At 34.9% G+C, this 22,500-nt stretch overlaps 2 long non-coding RNA genes across 4 annotated transcripts in view; one reads left to right on the top strand and one right to left on the bottom strand.

The window, feature by feature from the left end:
- Positions 1 to 22,500, bottom strand: part of LOC144957445 (uncharacterized) — a 102,634-nt gene that overhangs the window by 24,306 nt on the left and 55,828 nt on the right. The window lies entirely within an intron of this gene.
- Positions 1 to 22,500, top strand: part of LOC144957444 (uncharacterized) — a 107,757-nt gene that overhangs the window by 29,474 nt on the left and 55,783 nt on the right. Inside the window, exon 3 of one of the 3 annotated variants that reach the window (XR_013642168.1) lies at positions 6,741 to 7,170. The exons of the other annotated variants lie outside the window; for them this stretch is intronic. This is a non-coding gene — a long non-coding RNA (uncharacterized LOC144957444). Of the gene's footprint in view, positions 1 to 6,740; positions 7,171 to 22,500 lie in introns of those variants that run through there. 3 annotated transcript variants of the gene reach the window in all.

Genomic DNA, 22,500 nt, shown 5'->3' with positions numbered 1-22,500 from the left:
ATTAAAATATTTGGCTTCACATTCTTTATCTATTATGAGACCTAGTATAGCAGTGTCGTCAGCATATTTATTTTCCTGACTGTTATATATATATATATATATATATATATATATATATTATATATTATGTATTTATAAATTATAAAACAAAAACCATGAAATAATAGTGCTCAACTTTAGTATAAAAGGAGCTATTTATAAACATTTGAAATATAATTAAGATAGTTTGACTTCTACAACGTTTTTATCGAGCGTTGCTCTCATCAGGAAGTGGAAGTGAAAGTAGATTGTTGTGTTTTCGTATTTTTATAGATTCGTGTTTATGGGGGTTCGTAAGTACATAAAAGGTGTTTGTTTCTATGTCTGCATGAGGAAGTTAGTTCGTTTCTTCCGTTGCTATGTTCGGTTTAGTGATGATGAAGAATTTTTCTTCCAAGCAGAGGTTGCAAATCTTAGAAGAGGGGGAGTACGACTGTGCTCTGGAGATGATTTTCCATGTGATGCTGTGTTGTATGTTTTTTCTTTGAGGTTCCAAATGTGTTCGCTTAGTGTAGTAGAATGTCGTTTGTGTATGTTTCTGAAGGAAGATGTATGCAGGTTGTATCTGGTTTTGAATGGACACTCGGTGAGGCCAATGTATGTTTCTTGTTTTGGTGTGTCTGGTCGTGTTACTGTGGCTTGATAAATTACGTTTTGAGTCAGGCAATTGCCGTTTAGTCGGCATGTTGTCTGGGTTCTACAGGTGCATTTTTTCTCTAGGTTGTTGCTGGGCTGATCTGGCTGTGATAGTTTTCGGTTATTGTTGGATGAAATAATGTTTTGTATGTTTGGCATGCAGGTGTATCCTATTTTGGTGGTGTTTTTGTTCATGATTGGGTGTAGAACGTGACCGGGAGGGAAGCATTTTTGTAGTAGATTGAAGAATTTGTTACTGATAGAAGTTGTCACATTCTTGCTGTATGGTGGGTTGAACCATGTTATGTGTCGTTTTCTTTGTCGTTTTTTTGTTGGGGTGGTAATGTCTCTTCCTCATATTCTAGTTTGTAGTTATATCCACTTTTTTGTAGTGCGTTTGTGTACGGTGGGATTGCATCGTTGAATATGTTTTTGTTTGTAGAGTTGTTAGATAGTCGTTTGTTAATGCTCTCGGGGATGTTTCTTATTATAGATGGCGGATGATTGATGTGTCTATGAACGTACAATGGGATGTTGTTGGGTTTTGAAAATGGTTGATAGGTGCCGTCGTTTAGGTTGATGGTTATGTCCAGGAAGTCGAATGTTTTTTTGTTGGCTTCGATTGTAATTTTCAGATTGTTGTCCTGGAAGATTTTTCATATTTTTATCTGTATTAATTCTGTCTGTCTCAGTGTTTTATTGCACAATGCGAGTCCGTCGTCCCTGTATAGTCCAATGTTTATATCGAGATTTTGCATTTGAGAAAGTAGATATAGTCCGACGAGCTCGCATGTTTCTGCTCCATCGTAGCTCCCCATGGTGACATCAAAGTTTTTTGATTTTTTTGTCCATGCTGTTCCATTATTGTAAAGTGATGTATTCTTCGAGTGCAGGATAATATGTATTTCTTCTTCGGTGATGTTGTCGTAGGTTTTTGCGAACTGTAGTGCTTTGAGGAGTAGGGTTTTGGTGATTGAAGGGTAGAAATTACAGATGTCAAAGATGATTGCGTTTTGTCGTTGTTTGTTTTCTGTGTTTCTGTACCAGTTGATAACTTCAGCGGTGTTTCTCCATTGGTTGAATTCGGTTTTCTTGACGATTTTGGTGTTGATTCTGTCTAAAATCTGCTTACTTATTTTTCCGATTTGTGATTTACATGGGTTTATGAGACGGCATTGTACGTTGTTGCGAAAGTTTGGTTTATGGTCTTTGATAGTGATGAAGGCGTTAGATTTTGCTGTGGTGTCTATTCTGTCACTTAGCTGTAGGTTTTCGGCAATGCTTTTGTCTTCTGCTGTAATGTCAGGTGTCGTAGATGGTGTTTGTTTCTTGTACTCTGCTTGTATATTTTTGTCAAGTAAATGTGTGTATTCTTTAGGGGTAAGCTTGTAGAAGTTTGTGGTTTTGTCAGCGGCGACGTAAACATTGGAGTTTTGATGTATTGATTGTATGTCTTGTTTTAGTTTGGTTTGGAAGGTGTCGTTGATTTGTCTGAATTTTATGTTTCGGATGATATCTGTCATTCCATCCTAGAATTCTCGTAGATCAGGTACGAATTCAACCAGTGGAGAAACACCGCTGAAGTTATCAACTGGTACAGAAACACAGAAAACAAACAACGACAAAACGCAATCATCTTTGACATCTGTAATTTCTACCCTTCAATCACCAAAACCCTACTCATCAAAGCACTACAGTTCGCAAAAACCTACGACAACATCACCGAAGAAGAAATACATATTATCCTGCACTCGAAGAATACATCACTTTACAATAATGGAACAGCATGGACAAAAAAATCAACAAACTTTGATGTCACCATGGGGAGCTACGATGGAGCAGAAACATGCGAGCTCGTCGGACTATATCTACTTTCTCAAATGCAAAATCTCGATATAAACATTGGACTATACAGGGACGACGGACTCGCATTGGGCAATAAAACACTGAGACAGACAGAATTAATACAGATAAAAATATGAAAAATATTCCAGGACAACAATCTGAAAATTACAATCGAAGCCAACAAAAAAACATTCGACTTCCTGGACATAACCATCAACCTAAACGACGGCACCTATCAACCATTTTCAAAACCCAACATCCCATTGTACGTTCATAGACACAGCAATCATCCGCCATCTATAATAAAAAACATCCCCGAGAGCATTAACAAACGACTATCTAACAACTCTACAAACAAAAACATATTCAACGATGCAATCCCACCGTACACAAACGCACTACAAAAAAGTGGATATAACTACAAACTAGAATATGAGGAAGAGACATTACCACCCCAACAAAAAAACGACAAAGAAAACGACACATAACATGGTTCAACCCACCATACAGCAAGAATGTGACAACTTCTATCAGTAACAAATTCTTCAATCTACTACAAAAATGCTTCCCTCCCGTCACGTTCTACGCCCAATCATGAACAAAAACACCACCAAAATAGGATACACCTGCATGCCAAACATACAAAACATTATTTCATCCAACAATAACCGAAAACTATCACAGCCAGATCAGCCCAGCAACAACCTAGAGAAAAAATGCAACTGTAGGACCCAGACAACATGCCCACTAAACGGCAATTGCCTGACTCAAAACGTAATTTATCTAGCCACAGTAACACGAACAGACACACCAAAACAAGAAACATACATTGGCCTCACCGAGTGTCCATTCAAAACCAGATACAACCTGCATACATCTTCCTTCAGAAACATACACAAACGACATTCAACTACACTAAGCGAACACATTTGGAACCTCAAAGAAAAAAACATACAACACAGCATCACATGGAAAATCATCTCCAGAGCACAGTCGTACTCCCCCTCTTCTAAGATTTGCAACCTCTGCTTGGAAGAAAAATTCTTCATCATCACTAAACCGAACATAGCAACAGAAGAAACGAACTAACTTCCTCATGCAGACATAGAAACAAACACCTTTTATGTAATTACGAACCCCCAATAAACACGAATCTATAAAAATACGAAAACACAACAATCTACTTTCACTTCCACTTCCTGATGAGAGCAACGCTCGATAACAACGTTGTAGAAGTCAAACTATCTTAATTATATTTCAAATGTTTATATATATATATATATATATATATATATATATATATATATATATATATATATGTGTGTGTGTGTGTGTGTGTGTGTGTCTGTCTGTCCATCTATATTGCTCTTTGCTTACCACGTTTTGACATTGTGAACCATATGCCATCTATTTAAGTTTCCTTTTTAATTTACAGGTCTTACTTGCACGGCAACTGTGATGATATTGGTATTGATGATGCCAACTGTGTTAATATTAGTATTGATGACAACTGTGTTGTGTTAATATTAGTATTGATGTCAATTGTGTTGATATTGGTATTGATGATGGCAACAGTGTTGATATTGGTATTGATGATGGCAACAGTGTTGATATTGGTATTGATGATGGCAACCTTGTTGATATTGGTACTGATGATGGCAACTGTGTTGATATTGGTATTGATGATGGCAACTGTGTTGATATTAGTATTTAGGATGCCAAATGTGTTGATATTTGAATTGATGGTACCAATTGTGTTGATATTGGTATTGACTGCAACAGTGTTGATAGCAATTGTATGATTGTGGTAACCTTGTTGGTATTGTTATCGTTAATTGCAACAGTGTTATTGGTTTTGATTGAAACGAAATGGTTGATATAGATACAAATATATATAACAGTATGGTTATTGATATTGGGTTTTGAATTCTGGGATAACTATAGATAATAGTGTCGGTGCCATTGAGCGTTAAATAAATGAAAGACTATAATTGATTGATACTTACATTCTGTTAGTCACACATGAACGGGAGAAAGTAGCAAAAAAAATAAAATGTTATGCCTGTCAGTAAATATAGTTCATTTATTAGTTATTGAATCAATTGTATAAAACCACAATAAGTGGATTATTTGTATAGCGCAATATACAATAAATGTGCTCTAAGGGCGCTAGAATGTGTCCCCAGTCATCATCTTCACTTAACAATTGGATCTTGACATTACCCTAGTTTGAGGATATTACAATATTTTCACACACAGACGACGCTGTTAACGGCCAGGTACTCATTTTACACTTGAGTTTGGGGAAACAATGTGAGTAAATATTATTTCCCAAGCACTCTACTTTTTGCTGAACAGGCCTCGAATCCAGAACCTTCCGATCCAAAAACGAGTATCATAACAAAAACAACATTACCGCACAAATCATATTAAATTACAAGATTAATTGTTTTAAAATCATTGCTATTCTCACTCTATTCATAAAGATTAACATCTTCATCCCTGTTAGTCCTATATTCCTCAGGTGTGTTTACTTACGGGAGTTAAGCCATCCACTCTCTCTCTCTCTCTCTCTCTCTCTCTCTTTCTCTCTCTCTCTCTCTCTCTCTCTGTGTTGTGTGTGTGTGTGTGTGTGTGTGTGTATGTCTATATCTTTATATCTATCTCTATGGCTCTTTGCTTATCACATTTTGATATTGTGACCCATGCGACATCTATACAAAGTTCCTTTTTTTTACAGATTCTATTTTTCTGGCAAATGTGTTGATATTGATATTGATGATGGCAACTGAGTTGATTTTGCTATTGATGATGGCAAGAATGCTGATATTGGCATTGATGCATCAGTATTGATATTATTATTGATGGTGGTAACTGTCACAGTAAGGATTGTTCACAATTATCTTATTAAATTTTAATAATAGTAAGAACTGAGTTCATCTCACTCCAGTTACATTTCGGTAGGCTTAGAAAAACTTTGCCTTCTAATATTAGTTCATCTCTCATTTAATAACCGTCCCTCGAATTAATTTCTAATTAGTGAATACTTTTCGTTCTACATTCTGTCACGTCGCCACTTATGATAAAAGCTGATAGGTCTAACATTTTACAATCACTTCTCTCTACAATCTATGCCGGACGGCCAGCCGCTCAATTCATCATACATTGAAATATTTGGTACTTTGTGGATATTTTATCTCCTCCATCAAGACGCCGGAGCTTTTTACATGTGACCATGCAATCTTCGACACATCGAGGATCAAACCTGAGCCCGCTGTCGGAGGAATACAGAATGTATCCCTTTCAACTGCCTGGAAACGTAACCTTACAAACCTGATATTATATCATCATAAGTTACGTAATATTATTGACATTTCTATTTGTGATTGCCACGATCACTATTCATTTCTTTTAATTCAATTTCATCTTTCTTTTTATTTCATTGTAAACAAATCGTTAATTGTTTTTCATTTATAGTAACTAGTAAATTCTGGGGCCTCATTCTACATATATCTTTATGCATAGTCGAGTAGCTCTTTACTCACTTGAGACCATGACATTTTGGAGGGGACACATCTAAAGAATTGAATTGATTTAGTTACATATATCTATTTCATCTAACTTTAAAGTTTAAATTGTAAAACTCTCAATTGCACCACTTGATCGTATTTTAATTGAACTCCCTATTTACAGGATTATATTTTTTTTTCTTTTTCATTTCTTCATTTAAATGGAATACCAATTTATCCAGTCATTCTTTCATTTAAATTGAATAACATTTCACTCATTCATTCCTTAATTTATTCAATTATAAATTATTAATTCATTCATTGTTCATCCATTCATTCATTCATTCATTCATTGTTTATCCATTCATTCATTCATTCATCCATTTATTCATTCATTCATCCATCCATTCGTTTATTCACTCTTTAACCAATCATTCATACATTTATTCCTCCATTCATTCGTTCATTCATACATTATACATTCATCCATTCATTCATCTATTTACTCAGTTATTCATTCATTCATTCATTCCTTGTCCACTTTGTTATTATCTCACTCATTTCATTTTGTTGTTTGCCTCATTCATGAATTGTTTTCAATATGTTTACATTCCATAACGATTCATTCACCTATCATCCAATCACTCAGTGTTGTGAACACATTTTGTGACTATTGTAAATCTTACGATATTTTATTGTTTTGTATTTCAGACATCACTGTTAAACACTCTCCAATGCCTAATTACAATTGTTGAACAACCATTGAACAAGTGGAGAGGTCCCAGCCACGAAATAAGTTGGTAAATATATCCTTCATTATTCTCTTTTACATGAGTTGGGCATCACATAGTAACTATAGACATCGTGATATGTTTTGCATAGTGATTTGTTTTAAATACATTTTTTGACATATTACTGTTACCGAAAACCACTTATATATTATGTTCTGAAATGTGAGTCTTTAAAAAAAAAAGGAGTCTACTAGCCGTCCTGTGAGAGATGACTTGGGAGTATGCGTCATTGCGAATAATTGTACATAAATTAACGACGAGTCACACACATTGGTGATAAACTTTTCGTAGTAACATAGTTTAGAGTACACGCGAGTGACACATTGTTATTGACACAAGTCATAATAACTCCGCATTGTATTGACACATTGCTTTTTAATTCAACATACATAATAAGTTTAAATAAGAGAGAGAGAGAGAGAGAGAGAGAGAGAGAGAGAGAGAGAGAGAGAGAGAGAGAGAGAGAGAGAGAGAGAGAGAGAGAGAGATTTCAAAAAATAGAACAGTTCATTCCAGTGAGTGTAAAAAAATATAAAAAGTCAGTAACAGTATCCTGTCAATATAATATATATATATATATATATATATATATATATATATATATATATATATATATATATATATATATATATATATATATATAAATATATATAAAAATCGTAACTAATTTATTGCAACATGGAAGCATATAAAAGATACTTAAGTCTCTCAAAAATTTTCATGGTGCGAAGAGAAAGTAAAAGAAGAAAATGAAGAAAGAATACGTAGAGAAGAACGAGAAGAAAGAGCCAAAGAAAGTGAAGTAAAAAGACAGATAGCTTTAGCAGAAGAAGAAACCAAAAAGACCCAAATGGTGCTGGAAATTGAAAAAACAAAAAGCAATAATCGGCCATGAAAGAAAACATAATAATGGTGTTGAGTTTCTCATGAAACTTCCCCGCATGCCAACCTACGATAAACGCTCAGACTGACTAGAATCCTTCCTACACCGGTTCGAAGTTCAGGCTAAATGTTGTCGTTGGCCGGAAAGGAAGTGGGTCACAGCCTTGATTAACTGCTTGTCTGGAGAACCGCTGAAAGTTTTCTATACCGTAACAACTGAAGATGCAGATGACTATGGCAAAATTGAAGACGCACTACTTAAAAGATTTAGATTAACGAAAGATGGTTACCGGGAAAGGTTTCACACTGCAAAACCTGAAAGTGGAGAAGACTTTAATACATTCGTGAACCGAATTACTCAATTTCTAAATCGATGGCTTGAGTTGGCAAACGTAAAACAAGACGACTTTGCAGGCCTTTACTATCTAACGCTGAAGAATAGAATATATCAAGCTTGCGACCCAGATTTAGTCGCATTTTTAAAGAAAGAAAGCCAGAAAACTTGGACGAATTAAAAATCTACGCAGAAAACTTTAACAGCGCACATCCATTGACACCCCTTAGCAGAACATTGAAGGAACCATACTACGCTGCCGCTGCTCAGAGTCCATGTACACCTAAAGTCAAGTACTCAAATAGAACGAGCAGATCAATCACTCGGAACACGCAAGATGATCATTGTAACAAATCATGGAACATACAGTTCAGAAGAGACCATAGCCGATCCTATCAAAACAAAACAATAAATAGCACTGACCATAATTCCGAGTATAAGAAAACCAACAAACCTATAATTAAATGTCAATATTGTGGATTGAAAGGCCACACAGCAGACACATGTTACAAAATCGTGGGATATCCAAAAGAAACTGCAAATGCATCACTCCAAACTAGTGAAAATAATCAGACACAAGTAATGTAAGGATAAATTATACATGTGTATTGCGTGAAAGGTATGCCACTTTTAACACAAACTCACAAGTCAGGATCGTTATTTTTTGCGAAGGCAAAGCTAATGGAACTGATTGCAAAATATTGAGCGACACAGGATGCAGTACAGTAGGAATAAAATCATCTGTGATCAATGACGAAAACAAAACTGGAAAAACGGTACAATGCATCACATTCAGTGGTACAGTCGAAACCTTTGAAACAGCTAACGTGTACATAGAAACCCCATACTACACAGGAATAGTAGAATGCTGTATACTTCCCAATCCCGTCGCTGATGTTATTGTTGGCAATATAAAAGGTCTTAAAGAAAACCCAACCGATGTGACAGAATGGTCATTAACTCAAGAAACAGCTTGTCTTGCAGAAACAAGAAATATGACTAAGACAACAGAGAAGCCAATGACTATTTCTCTTGAACCACAACGATTTGACAGGTACACGTTCATTGAAGAACAGAAAAAGGACCCGACTTTAACATCATATTTCAATATCGAAAACAAAGGGACGAAATCAAAAGTTGAATACATTACTGAAAAAGATATTCTATTCAGGTTACAAAGGAAAAAAACAACAAAATGGCGAAACAGCTGGTCACGCCGAGTATTTACAGAAACAAAATCCTTGGAATAGCGCACAATTCAATAACTTCTGGACATCATGGGAGCTCTTCCACATTGAAGAGAATATCCGAGAATTTCACATGGCCTGGAATTACTAAAGACGTCCGAGAATATGTGAAATCGTGTGGCACATGCCAAAGAAGAGTCGCAAAAGGCAGAATACCGAGATTTCCATTAAAGACAACCCCAGTTATTGAAAAAGTTTTTCAAAAAGTTGAAATTGACATTATAGGCCCTTTAACAAAATCAGATAGAAACCATACGCACATACTAATACTAGTCGATTACGCCACCAGGTGGCCAGAAGCGATAGCACTGAAATCAACTACATCGGATCACATAGCTGAAGCATTGATGACAATTTTTACTAGAATAGGCATACCAAATGAGATACTGTCGGACAATGGACCCCAATTTACATCACATATGATGCATGATACCATGAAACTCATGGGAATCCAACACTCATTCACAACTCCCTACCACTCCCAAGCAAATGGTCTTTGTGAAAGATTCAATGGCACTCTGAAGAATATGTTAAGAAAAGTGTCAGCAGAAAAACCAGATGGTTGGGACAGATACTTACCAGCAATCCTATTTGCATATAGAGAAATACCCAGAGAATCGACAGGCTACTCCCCATTTGAGTTGATGTATGGACGATCACCTCGCGGCCCGATCAGCGTAGTAGCCGAAATTTGTAAAGGGAATGAGGACGACAATAAAGAAATTATGTTTGCTTACGAATATGTAAGAAAACTGAGAGACAGAATAGAGGACACGTGTAAGCTAGCACAGGAATCCGTCAGTAAAAAAGTAGAGAAATACAAAGAATACTCTGATCGCAAAAGCAAATCAAGAAAATTTGAGATTGGTGACAAAGTGTTAATACTCTTACCCGATGACTCGAGTAAACTTTTAGCTACATGGAAAGGACCATTAAAAAAAACAGCAGTAAAATCTAATGCTAATTACGAGATTAAAATTAACAACACAACAAAGACATTCCAAGGAAATATGCTAAAAAATATTTTGATAGAGACACAGTGTCGCAACCTATGTTTACTAATATCGAAGCTTCAATCATACCGTTGGTCATGGGACACCCGAGACAGAAAAACAAACAAAAATCGCTCAATTGCAACCACCTAAGACAAAAAAAGAAGTAAGCAATGTACTTGGGCTCCTAAATTTTTACAGGAAATACATTTACAACTTCGCACACATTGTGACACCACTAACAAATCTGACAAAGAAAGGGTCACCGAACAAAATTATTTGGACAGAAGCGTGTCAGAATAGCTTTAATCAATTAAAAGCATTACTCTGTTCAAAACCAATTCTTAAATTACCCGACATGTCAAAAGAATTTGTTGTAGGAACTGACTCGTCTGATAAGGGCATCGCAGGTGTACTATTACAGGAGCATGAGGGAACTCTAATGCCTTGCTTATATGCAAGCAGAAAATTATTGGACAGAGAATCACGGTACTCCGTAATAGAGACGAGAAGGACTGGCCATTGTCTTTGCTTTAAAGACATTCAGCAGATATCTACTGCTAAAATAGTTTGTGGTCGAAATGGACCATAAACCACTCATGCACATAAGAAATAACAATATGAATAACAGTAGAGTACTGAGGTGGAGTTAATTTTGGCAAAATTATGCCTTCAGTTTCTCTCATATACCAGGCTGTGAGAATATCCACGCCGACCTACTATCTCGATTAGTGTAAACACATGAGAAGGGTATAACTTAACCCAACTACCTCTTATGCATATTGTTAGTTACCTCGCTGGGAAAACACTGGGAAAATTCCAGAAGATCTATGTAACTCTATTTTCATAGCAATACCAAAGAAAGCAGGTGCAGTCAGATGCGAAAATTTTAGAACTATAAGTTTAATAAGCCACATCAACAAAATACTGTTGCGTATAATTATCAACAGGCTAAGGAATAAGATTAACCCCGAAATCGCAGAAGAACAATATGGATTCCAACCTGACAGAGGGACAAGGAACGCAATATACCTCCTCCGTGTTTTAAGTGAAAGAGCTATACAGGTTCAGACCCACTATACCTCTGTTTTGTCGACTACAAAAAAGCTTTTGATAGAGTACGCCACGAAGAAATACTAAAACAACTGCACTCCATTGGCGCTGATGAGAAAGACCTCAGACTCATGCAAACATTATACTACACCCAGCAGGCATCTATCAAAATCGGAAACTCTACAGGAAATTCCATTCCTATTAAGAAAGGAGTCCGTCAAGGGTGTGTTGCCTCACCAGAATGTTTAATCTATACCAAGAAACAATCATGAGGGGTATAACTAATATGGAGGGAATAAAAGTAGGAGGTCACAACATAAATAATATAAGATACGCAGACGATACGGTACTCGTTGCAACATCAGAAATCCAACTTCAAAAGATTGTTGACAAAGTGGTAGTAGATAGTGAAGCCAAGGGAATGGAAGTGGATATCACTAAAACGGAATGCATGGTAATACAGAAAAACCCCGAAAACAACAACACCTGCAATATAACGATTCACGGCGAGCAACTTACCAACGTAGAAAGTTTTAAATACCTAGGTTCAATAGTGACAACAGATGGAAGATGTAACCGAGACATACGAGCAAGGATAACTCAAGCCAAACAGGTCTTCATGGACCTCGGAAACATTTTGAAAAACAAACAGATGTCGTTCGGGATTATATTCCGAGTCTTGAAGTGCTACTTGTGGCCAATCTTGTTATACGGATGCGAAAGCTAGACTACAAATGCAGAAACACAAAAGAACATTGAAGCTTTTGAAATGTGGTGTTTGAGAAGGATGCAGATAATATCGTATACTGCACACAAAACGAACGAAGAAGTGCTAAAACAAACATACCAACAAAGGAAACTTATGCCCTTAATATGGGATCGACAACTTTCCTTTTTCGGACACATAGTAAGGAAAGATAAGAATGAATACCTGGCAAGTTGTGGAAAAATACCTGGTAAACGCGCCCGGGGGAGACAAAGAAAAACACTCATAGACCAACTGAAGGGCTTCACCAACCTAACAATCCAAGAGCTGTTTGAAAAAGCAAGAGACAGGGAGGATGGAGAAAGATAATTCATGCAGTATCCGAAGCCTGGACCAGGCATGGAACCTAGAAGAAGAAGAAGTTACCTCGCAAATTATGCCAAATCAGAACACACAATTTTGATAATTTTATTTGTAAACATTATGTCCCAACTTAATGTAACATTGAGTGTTGTTTGGATATATATATACCGTACCGATTCATGATTTGGGAAATCTTCTCTTTACCTATAGTTGTTATGAACTTTCACTCATTAATGATTGACAGTGGAAATGTCAATATTTCATTTACATTTTCATTCATTTCATTCAGTAAATTACCTTCATATCATCGACTAAAATCATGATTCATTGCCATCACTAATTTTTATCACAATGATTTGTAATCATATTGCCACCACATTGTTTATCACAATGATTGTAATCACATTACCATCATATTGTTCATAACAACGATTTGTAATCACAATCTTTCATTGTTATTGTCATCCATTCATCATACCAACGTTATCATAAAATTCCCATGTCCAGTTAATAGATAATTTAATTGTAGCACAAATCATAACATAATGGTTAAAGAGTATATTTTAATTGTGGGTGGTGGGTGTCACAGTAAAGATTGTTCACAATTATCTTATTAAATTTTTAATTTAGTAAGAACTGAATTCATCTCACTCCAGTTATATTTCGGTAGGTTTAGAAAAACTTTACCTTCTAATATTAGATCATCTTTCCATTAATAGCCTTCCCTCGAATTAATTTCTAATTAGTGAATACTTTTTGTTCTACATTCTGTCACGTAGCCACTTATTATAAAAGCTGATAGGTCTAACATTCTACACTCACTTCTCTCTACAATCTATGCCGGACGGCCAGCCGCTCCATTCCTCATACATTGATATATTTGAAGATTTTTATCTTTTGGTACTTTGTGGATATTTTATCTCCACCATCAAGACGTCGGAGCTTTTACCTGTGACAGTGCAATCTTCGACACATCGAAGATCAAACCTGAGCTCGCTGTCGGAGGAATATAGAATTTATCCCTTCCCAACTGCCTGGAAGTGGAACCTTACAAACCTGAGCTCGCTGTCGGAGGAATATAGAATCCATCCCTTTCAACTGCCTGGAAACGTAACCTTACAAACCTGATATTATATCGTCATATTTTACGTAATATTATTCACATTTCTATTTGTGATTGCCACAATCACTATTCATTTCTTTTAATTAAATTTCATCTTTCTTTTTATTTCATCTTAAACTAATCGTTAATTGTTTTTCATTTAAAGTAACTAGTAAAGTCTGGGGCATTATTCTACATAGCTTTATGCATAGTCGAGTAGCTCTTTATTCACTTGAGGCCATGACAGTAACCGTGTTGGTATTGGTATCCTTGATTGCAACAGTGTTATTGGTTTTTATGGAAACAAAATGGTTGATATATATATATATATATATATATATATATATATATATATATATATATATATATATATATATATATATATATATATATATATATATATATATATAATCGTGTTTGATACAAATATGGTACGAAAAGTGCTCGACATGCAGCGAATTATTATTATTTAAAATATTTACCACAATGTTTGAGACAGTCTACATTAATGTTTCAGGCTTAATTTGCCATCGTCAGGACTGAGTTGTTTTGTTGATTGTTGTTGTTTCTTGAAGTGGTTCCGGTTTAAAGTTGCTTAACAAGAATTTACGCCGATGGGGACACTTTCCGTACATCTCACTTTTCATGTTGAGTGTGGCTTCATGAGGGTGTTTGATTATAGTATATTTCTCTTCCAGGCATAAGCTACATTGTTTTGATGTTGGTGTGTATCCTGTTGTTATAGATAAAATTTTCCATGAAATGTTGTGGTCTAGTTTGTTGTCTTTTAATTTCCAAATATGTTCGCTGAGTTCTGTGGATGTTTTTTTGTTAGTGTTTCTAAATCTTGAGGTGTGAAGGTTGTATCTTGTTTTGAAATTATTTTATGTTAGTCCTACATATTTTTCTTGCTTGTTTGTTTTAGTTTCTGTGACTGTGGCTTGGTAAATTAAACTTGATTCTAAGCATTGTTTGTTTAGCGGGCAATGTTCTTTATTTCTGCAGTTGCATTTTCTGGTGGGTGGGTTTTGCTCTTGTCGGTGGTTTATTAATATTTTTTTGTTGTGGCTTGAAATTATTTGTTCTATGTTGCGCATACACGAGTAGCTTATTTTTATGGTATTCCTGTTGATAATTTTATGTAGTTTGTGGTTTTTTGGAAAGTGTGTATCAATTAATTTCAGGAACTGCTGTCCTATGTTTGTGCTGACGTTTTTGTCGAAAGGTGGGTTGAACCAAGTTATGTGTCGTTTTCTTGTTTTACGTTCTTCACTTGTGTGTTGGGGTTTACATGAGAGGGAGTCGTCTGTGTATTCAAATGGTGTGTTGTATCCGCTTTTTGTGAGTGCTTCTTTGTAGGGGGTGGCTGCGACGTTGAATATCTCTCTGTTTTCCGAAAGTTTGCTCACCCTCAGTGCTATGCTTAGAATCAAGTTTAATTTACCAAGCCACAGTCACAGAAACTAAAACAAACAAGCAAGAAAAATATGTAGGACTAACAGAAAATAATTTCAAAACAAGAGACAACCTCCACACCTCAACATTTAGAAACACTAACAAAAAAACATCCACAGAACTCAGCGAACATATTTGGAAATTAAAAGACAACAAACTAGACCACAACATTTCATGGAAAATTTTATCTAAAGCAACAGGATACACACCAACATCAAAACAATGTAGCTTATGCCTGGAAGAGAAATATACTATAATCAAACACCCTCATGAAGCCACACTCAACATGAAAAGTGAGATGAACGGAAAGTGTCCCCATCGGCGTAAATTCTTGTTAAGCAACTTTAAACCGGAACCACTTCAAGAAACAACAACAGTCAACAAAACAACTCAGTCCTGACGATGGCAAATTAAGCCTGAAACATTAATGTAGACTGTCTCAAACATTGTGGTAAATATTTTAAATAATAATAATAATAATAATAATAATAATAATATAATAATAATAATATATATATATATATATATATATATATATATATATATATATATATATATATATATATAAGAATAAATATAACACGATGGCTATTGATATTGGGGTTTCAATTCTGGGATAATTATAGTTAATAGTGTCGGTGTCATTGAGCGTAAAATATGAAAGACTATTGTTGATTGATACTTACCCGCTGTTAGTCACACATGGATGGGAGAAAGTAGCAATAAAATTAAAAGGTTACTTCTGTCAGTAAATATAGGTTCATTGTTATTTTTGTACTCAATTGTATATATAAAAAAAACTTGATCAATATACAGTAAACGTGCACATGGCGATTTAGAAAGTGTCCCCAGTCATCAGCTTCACAAGTATTTCATTTCAAAATTAATCGAAAAAGTCCTATTATTAACCATTTAGAGACGAATGCCTTAAATGTTAAATTTCAATCTGACTACCAAGCCTCACATAGCACGGAAACGACATTACTTAAAATTTCTAATGATATTGTAAATGATATAGATAATAAAAGTGCTGCGATGATTGTTTTACAAGATTTAAGTGCGGCATTCGATACAATCAATCAAAATTTACTTCTGACTAGACTACGTGATCAATTTTATATCAGTCGCACAGCTTTGGACTGGTTAAATGAATATTTGTTTGAAATAACTCGGTCAGTAATTATAGAAAACCATGTATCAACTCCATCCATATGGAATGCCTCAGGGATCTATTTTCGGTCCCCTCCTTTTTACAATGTATACTGCTCCCCATTTTCATATGTTATCCACTTTTCCCATTGATTTTCATTTGTATGCTGATGACACTCATCTCTAAACAAAAAAAAATAAAAAATGATTCAGATCTGTCATCAGTATCTGTTATGGAAAATTGCATTGCTAACATAAAGGATTGGATTAAACTGAACTAACTTAAATTTAATGATGACAAGAAGGAAATGATAATTTTTGGAAATAGGTATCAACTCACAAAAATATCTACAAATGACATGCTAGTGGGTGAAAATGCTATTAAACCTAGTTCTTGTGTGAGAAATCTTAGGGTGTATTTAGATCAAGGGTTATCCATGGAAGATCATGTTAAAAAAATATGCCAATGTTGTAACTATCACATTAGAAACATTGGAAGAATCAGACAGTATATTGATGAAAAAATTAGAAAGATGCTTGTTAAATCGTTTATTACTAGCAGATTAGATTATTGCAATTCCCTTCTCATTGGCTGTCAATGTGGATTAATTCATCAACTACAAAAAAATTCAAAATAAAGCGGCTAGACTTATAAAATTAACGAAAAAAAGTGATCATATAACACTAGATCTCCAGAAATTGCATTGGCTTCCTGTGAAGTATAGGATAGAATTTAAAATATTGTATTATGTTTTTAGATGTCTGGATGGATTGGCACCTGAATATATGCAGGAACTGATTATAAAATATGAAACCACTCGAAATTTAAGTTCATCTCAGTCCCAACTTCTAAAAGTTACCACCTCAAAATCCACTTGCGGTGAAAAACCTTTTCATTCATAGCTCCACGCCTATGGAACGCACTTAGTCCTGGGACAAAGTCCTGTGAAAATTTATCATCTTTCAGGAAATGTCTGAAGACTGAGTTGTTCCGCGAGGCTTATTTTTCATAAATAGATGTTGCTTTGATTCTGTTTTTTGTACGCATGCCTAGTATGTATCATGTAGTGTCGTGATTTTTAATTTTCATGAATTTAATACATTTTTATTTTTATTATGTAAAGCGCCGAAGAGCACAATTAACGTGGTTGTTTAGGCGCTATATAAATTCGTTATTTACTATTACTATTTACTATTACTAATACCAGACATGACGCCAGTTAATGGATATTACAATATTTTCGGACACAGACGACGCTGTTAACGACCAGGAACTCATTTCACATCTGTGTTCGGCGAGAGAATGTGAGGAAATATTATTTCCCAAGGACTCAACTATTTACTGAACAAGACTCGAACCAAGAACATCTCGATCCGAAGACGTGTGTCATACTAAAAGATCACATAGCGGCAGGAGTCGTTCTAAATTACATGTTTAATTGTTTAAAATCGGTTGCGATTCTCTCTCTATTAAAATAGATTAACATCTTCATCCCAGCTAGTCCTATATTCCATATTTGTGTTCACTTACGGAATTTGAGCCAACCTCTCTCTCTCTCTTTCTCTCTCTCTCTGTCTCTCTCTCTGTCTCTCTCTCTCTCTCTCTCTCTCTCTCTCTCTCTCTATATATATATATTATATTATATATATATATATATATATATATATATATATACTATTAAAAAGCCCGCAATTTCGCGGGAAAAGAACTATTTTCTTTCGATATTGCCAAAATCATTTTGTTGATTAGCTTGATTACGGTTAGATGCAAATTTTAATCGATGTGCTTGTCGTCGCTGCCATGCTTTATTCGGCATGATTTTAGTTTATCAGTCAGTAGATACAGATATCAATACGTCGCAAGTCTTTACCATGCTTTACTTGGGAGTGCTTTGCACTAACTTCAATACTTCACAAATTAAAATGGCCGCTGAGAATCAAAACAATAGTCAAATTAGGAAATTTTAAACTTTCACAAATCTATCGAGATTTTTTCTAGAGTTTTTAAAACGCTTTTATATGATGACAAATTGAATAAATAAACGCCTGACAAAAGATCAACGGTGAAAATACAAATTGAATGAATACTGGGGATATAGGAGCTTTCGGAATGTCTCCCCTTTACTTAACTTATGTGAGGTCAAATGAACATCTGAAGCGAACGCGATAAATATCAAGTCCCCGAATCTGTCTACTTTTGGTTTGTTCGGGCTAGAAGCTAGACAGAACCAATTGACAGTTTGTCGAAAAATTTAACTAAATATTTCCCAGGGCAATAATTATCACATCGATGGCATAAAAACGACAGTAATATCAGCAGTAATATTAGTTGATGTTGTTAATCGGTGAAACTTGTTTAAAATTTCTGTAAATCCGAATACGGTCATGTGATCAAGTGAATTGTAACACTATGAATTCCACAATTTGCTGAAAAATGCCAATCTGACAGTTCCTAGCAAACACCACCCCCCCCCTCCCTTGCTCAGGAATTTATCTACTTGATGGACACCCCCGCCCCCCCCCCCTTTTTTTTTTCTTCCACGCCAAAACATTCCAAAACACACAAACACACACACATGTATACACCACACACACACACACATACACACACACGCACACATATAAACGTACACGCAGTGAGAACACACTACATAACAATACTGATCACTGATCACCGCTAAATCAACACAAGGAAGTAAGGATTCTACTGGACAAATAGAGTTGAGGATGTGGCCATGGAAGTGTTAGTGTCTTCGGTAATTTTTTTTATGATATCTGTTTGACTTAACACATTATCAAACTGACTTTAAATTATAAAAGGAAATCAAGTTATCTGTTTATCTATCTGTAAAAAGAATAAATTTCTATTTTTCAAATCTTTCAGTAGAGTTGTGCGCCGTATCAATTTTTTTATTGACTCAAATAAACACAATATTCTTCACAAGGCTATATTTTTTAAAGAAAGGACTGGGGATTTAGGAGCTTTCGGAATGTCTCCCCTTTACTTAACTTATGGAAAAACAAACACCCTAACAACTTTAATAACACTTATGACTAACCTCTCGAGCTAACCGTAATAGTAAAAGAATAACTCTCGGACTTCTTTGCACTACCTTTCAATACTTAACATATCACAATGGCGGCCGAAAATCAAAGCAATGGTCAAATTAGGAAATTTTAAACTTTCACAAAACTATCAAGGTTTGTTCTAGAGTTTTTAAAATAGGCCTACTTCTATATAATGACAAACTGAATAAATAAATGCCTGACAAATTATCAACGGCGAAAATACAAATTTAAAGAATACTGGGGATGTAGGAGATTTTGGAATGTCTCCCCTTCACTTAACTTATGGAAAAACAAACACCCTATCTAGCACCTTTAATAACACGTATGACTAACCTCTCGAGCTAACCCTAATTGTAAAAAAAGAATCAAAATGGCGACTGAAATACCTTCATGTGATCAAGTGAATAATATCACTATGAATGCCACGATTTGCTGAAAAATGCCAACACACACACACACACACATGTATACACCACACACAACACACACACAGACATACACACATACACACACACACACACACACACATATACACGCAATTAGAACAAAACTGATCACCGCTAAATCAACAACACAACGGAAGTAATAATAATACTTAATGTCATGAATAGATGACGCAAACTGACAACTTTTTACAGTGACGAAATTGGTTGATTTTGGGACTGTTTAGTGTCGTCGGTACGTATTTTATGATATTTGTGTGACTCAACAAACATTCAAACTGACTTTAAATTATTAAAGGAAATCAAGTTATCTGTTTATCTATCTGTAAAAACACACATTTCTAATTTTCAAATCTTTCAGTAGAGTTGTGCACCGTATCAATTTTTTGATTGACTCAAATAAGCACAATGTTCTCCACAATGCTATATTTTTTAAAGAAAGGATATATATATATATATATATATATATATATATATATATATATATATATATATATATATATATATATATATATATATATATATATATATATGTGTGTGTGTGTGTGTGTGTGTGTGTGTGTGTGTGTCTTCGTCTATCTATCCATTTGGCTCTTTGCTTACCACATGTTGATATTGTGAACCATGAGACATGTACTTAATGTTCCTTTTTAATTTACAGGCCCTACATGTCTGGCAATTCTGTGATGATATCGCTAATGATGGTGGTCACAGTGTTGATATTGGTATTGATGGTGGCAAATGTGTTGATATTGGTATTGATGATGGTCACAGTGTTGATATTGGTATTGATGATGGCAAATGTGTTGATATTGGTATTGATTGCAACAGTATTGATATTATTATTGATGGTGGTAACCGTTTTGGTATTGGTATTGTTGATTGCAACAGTGTTATCGGTTTTGATGGAAACGAAATGGTTGATATAGATAATAATAAATATAACAGTATGACTATTGATATTGGGTTTTGAAATCTGGGATAACTATAGATAATAGTGTCGGTGCCATTGAGCGTAAAATAAATGAAAGACTATAATTGATTGATACTTACAAGCTGTTATTCACACAAGGACGGGAGAAAGTAGCAAAAAAAAAAAAAAATTACGCCTGTCAGTAAATATAGTTCAATTATTAGTCTTTGAATCAATTGTATAAAAAAAAACAACTTGATCTTTTGTATATCGCAATATACAGTAAACGTGCTCAAACCGCCTTAGAATGTGTCCCCAGTCATCAGTTTCACTTAAAAAGTAGATCTAGACATGATGCCAGTTTGGGGATATTAGAATATTTTCACACACAGATGACGTTGTTAACGGCCAGGTACTCATTTTACACATGAGTTTGGTAAGATAATGTGGGTAAATAATATTTTCTAACTACACTGTATTTGCTGAACAGGACTCGAATCCAGAACGTTCCAATCCGAAAACGATCATCATACCAAAAACAACAATGTCGCACAAATCATATCAAAATACAAGTTTAATTGTTTTAAAATCATTGCTATTCTCACTCTATTCAAAAAGATTTACATCTTCATCCCTGTTAGTCCTATATTCCTCAGGTGTGTTTACTTACGGGAGTTAAGCCATCCGCTCCCTCTCTCTCTCTCTCTCTCTCTCTCTCTATCTATCTCTCTCTCTCTCTCTCTCTCTCTCTCTCTCTGTGTCTGTCTCTATCTATCTATCTCTATGGCTCTTTGCTTACCACAGTTTGATACTGTGAGCCATGCGACATCTATTTAAGGTTCCTTTTTGGTTTACATGAGCTATTTTTCTGGCCAAAGTGATGATATTGCTATTGATGATGGCAACTGTGTTGATATTGCTATTGATGATGGCAACTGTGCTGATATTGCTATTGATGACGGCAACTATGTTGATTTTGCTATTGATGATGGCAAGAATATTGATATTGGCATTGTTTGCAATAGTGTTGCTATTAGTGTTGATGGTGGTAACCGTATTGGTATCGGTATTGTTGATTACAATAGATTTATCGGTTTTGATGGAAATGAAGTGATTGATATAGATAAGAATAAATATAACAGTATGGCTATTGATATTGGGTTTTGAATTCTGATATATAATTAGATAATAGTGTGGGTGCCATTGAGCGTAAAATAAATGAAAGACTATAATTGATTGATACTTACCCCCTGTTATGCACACATGGATGGGAGAAAGTAACAGTAAAATTATAATTTTACTTCTGTCAGTAAATATGGTTAAAGTATTATTAAAATATCGTTTTAATCAATTCTATCAAAAAACAACAACTTGATCTTGTATTTCGCACCATGCAGTAAACGTGAACAATGCCCTATAGAATATATCCCCAGTCATCAAATTCACTGAACAACTAGGACAAGACATGACACCAGCTAGTGGATATTACACTATTTTCAGACTCAGGCGACGCTGTTAACGGTCAGGGACTCAGTTCACACCTGAGTTCGGTGAGAGAATGTGAGTAAATATTCTTTCCCAAGGACTCAGCTATTTGCTGAACAAGACTCGAAACCAGAACCTTCCGATCCGAAAATAAGTATCATATCAAACGACCACATAACGGCACAAGTCGTATAAAATTACTTGTTTAATTGTTTTAAAACAGTTGTGATTCTCATTTTATTAAAATAGATTAATATGTTCATCCCAGTTACTCCTGTATTCCAAAGGTATGTTCACATACGGAAATTGAGTGATCCCCTCTCGCTTTCTCTCTCTCTCTCTCTCTCTCTCTCTCTCTCTCTCTCTCTCTCTCTCTCTCTATATATATATATATATATATATATATATATATATATATATATATATATATATATATATAATATATATATATATATATCTGTGTGTGTCCCTGTCTATTTATCTCTAT

This window comes from Berghia stephanieae, chromosome 12 (genome assembly GCF_034508935.2).
Source record: "Berghia stephanieae isolate SIO BIC M18660-M18661 chromosome 12, UCSD_Bste_1.3, whole genome shotgun sequence".
Lineage (NCBI taxonomy): Eukaryota > Metazoa > Mollusca > Gastropoda > Nudibranchia > Aeolidiidae > Berghia > Berghia stephanieae.
This window is presented reverse-complemented; position numbering and strand designations above follow the sequence as displayed.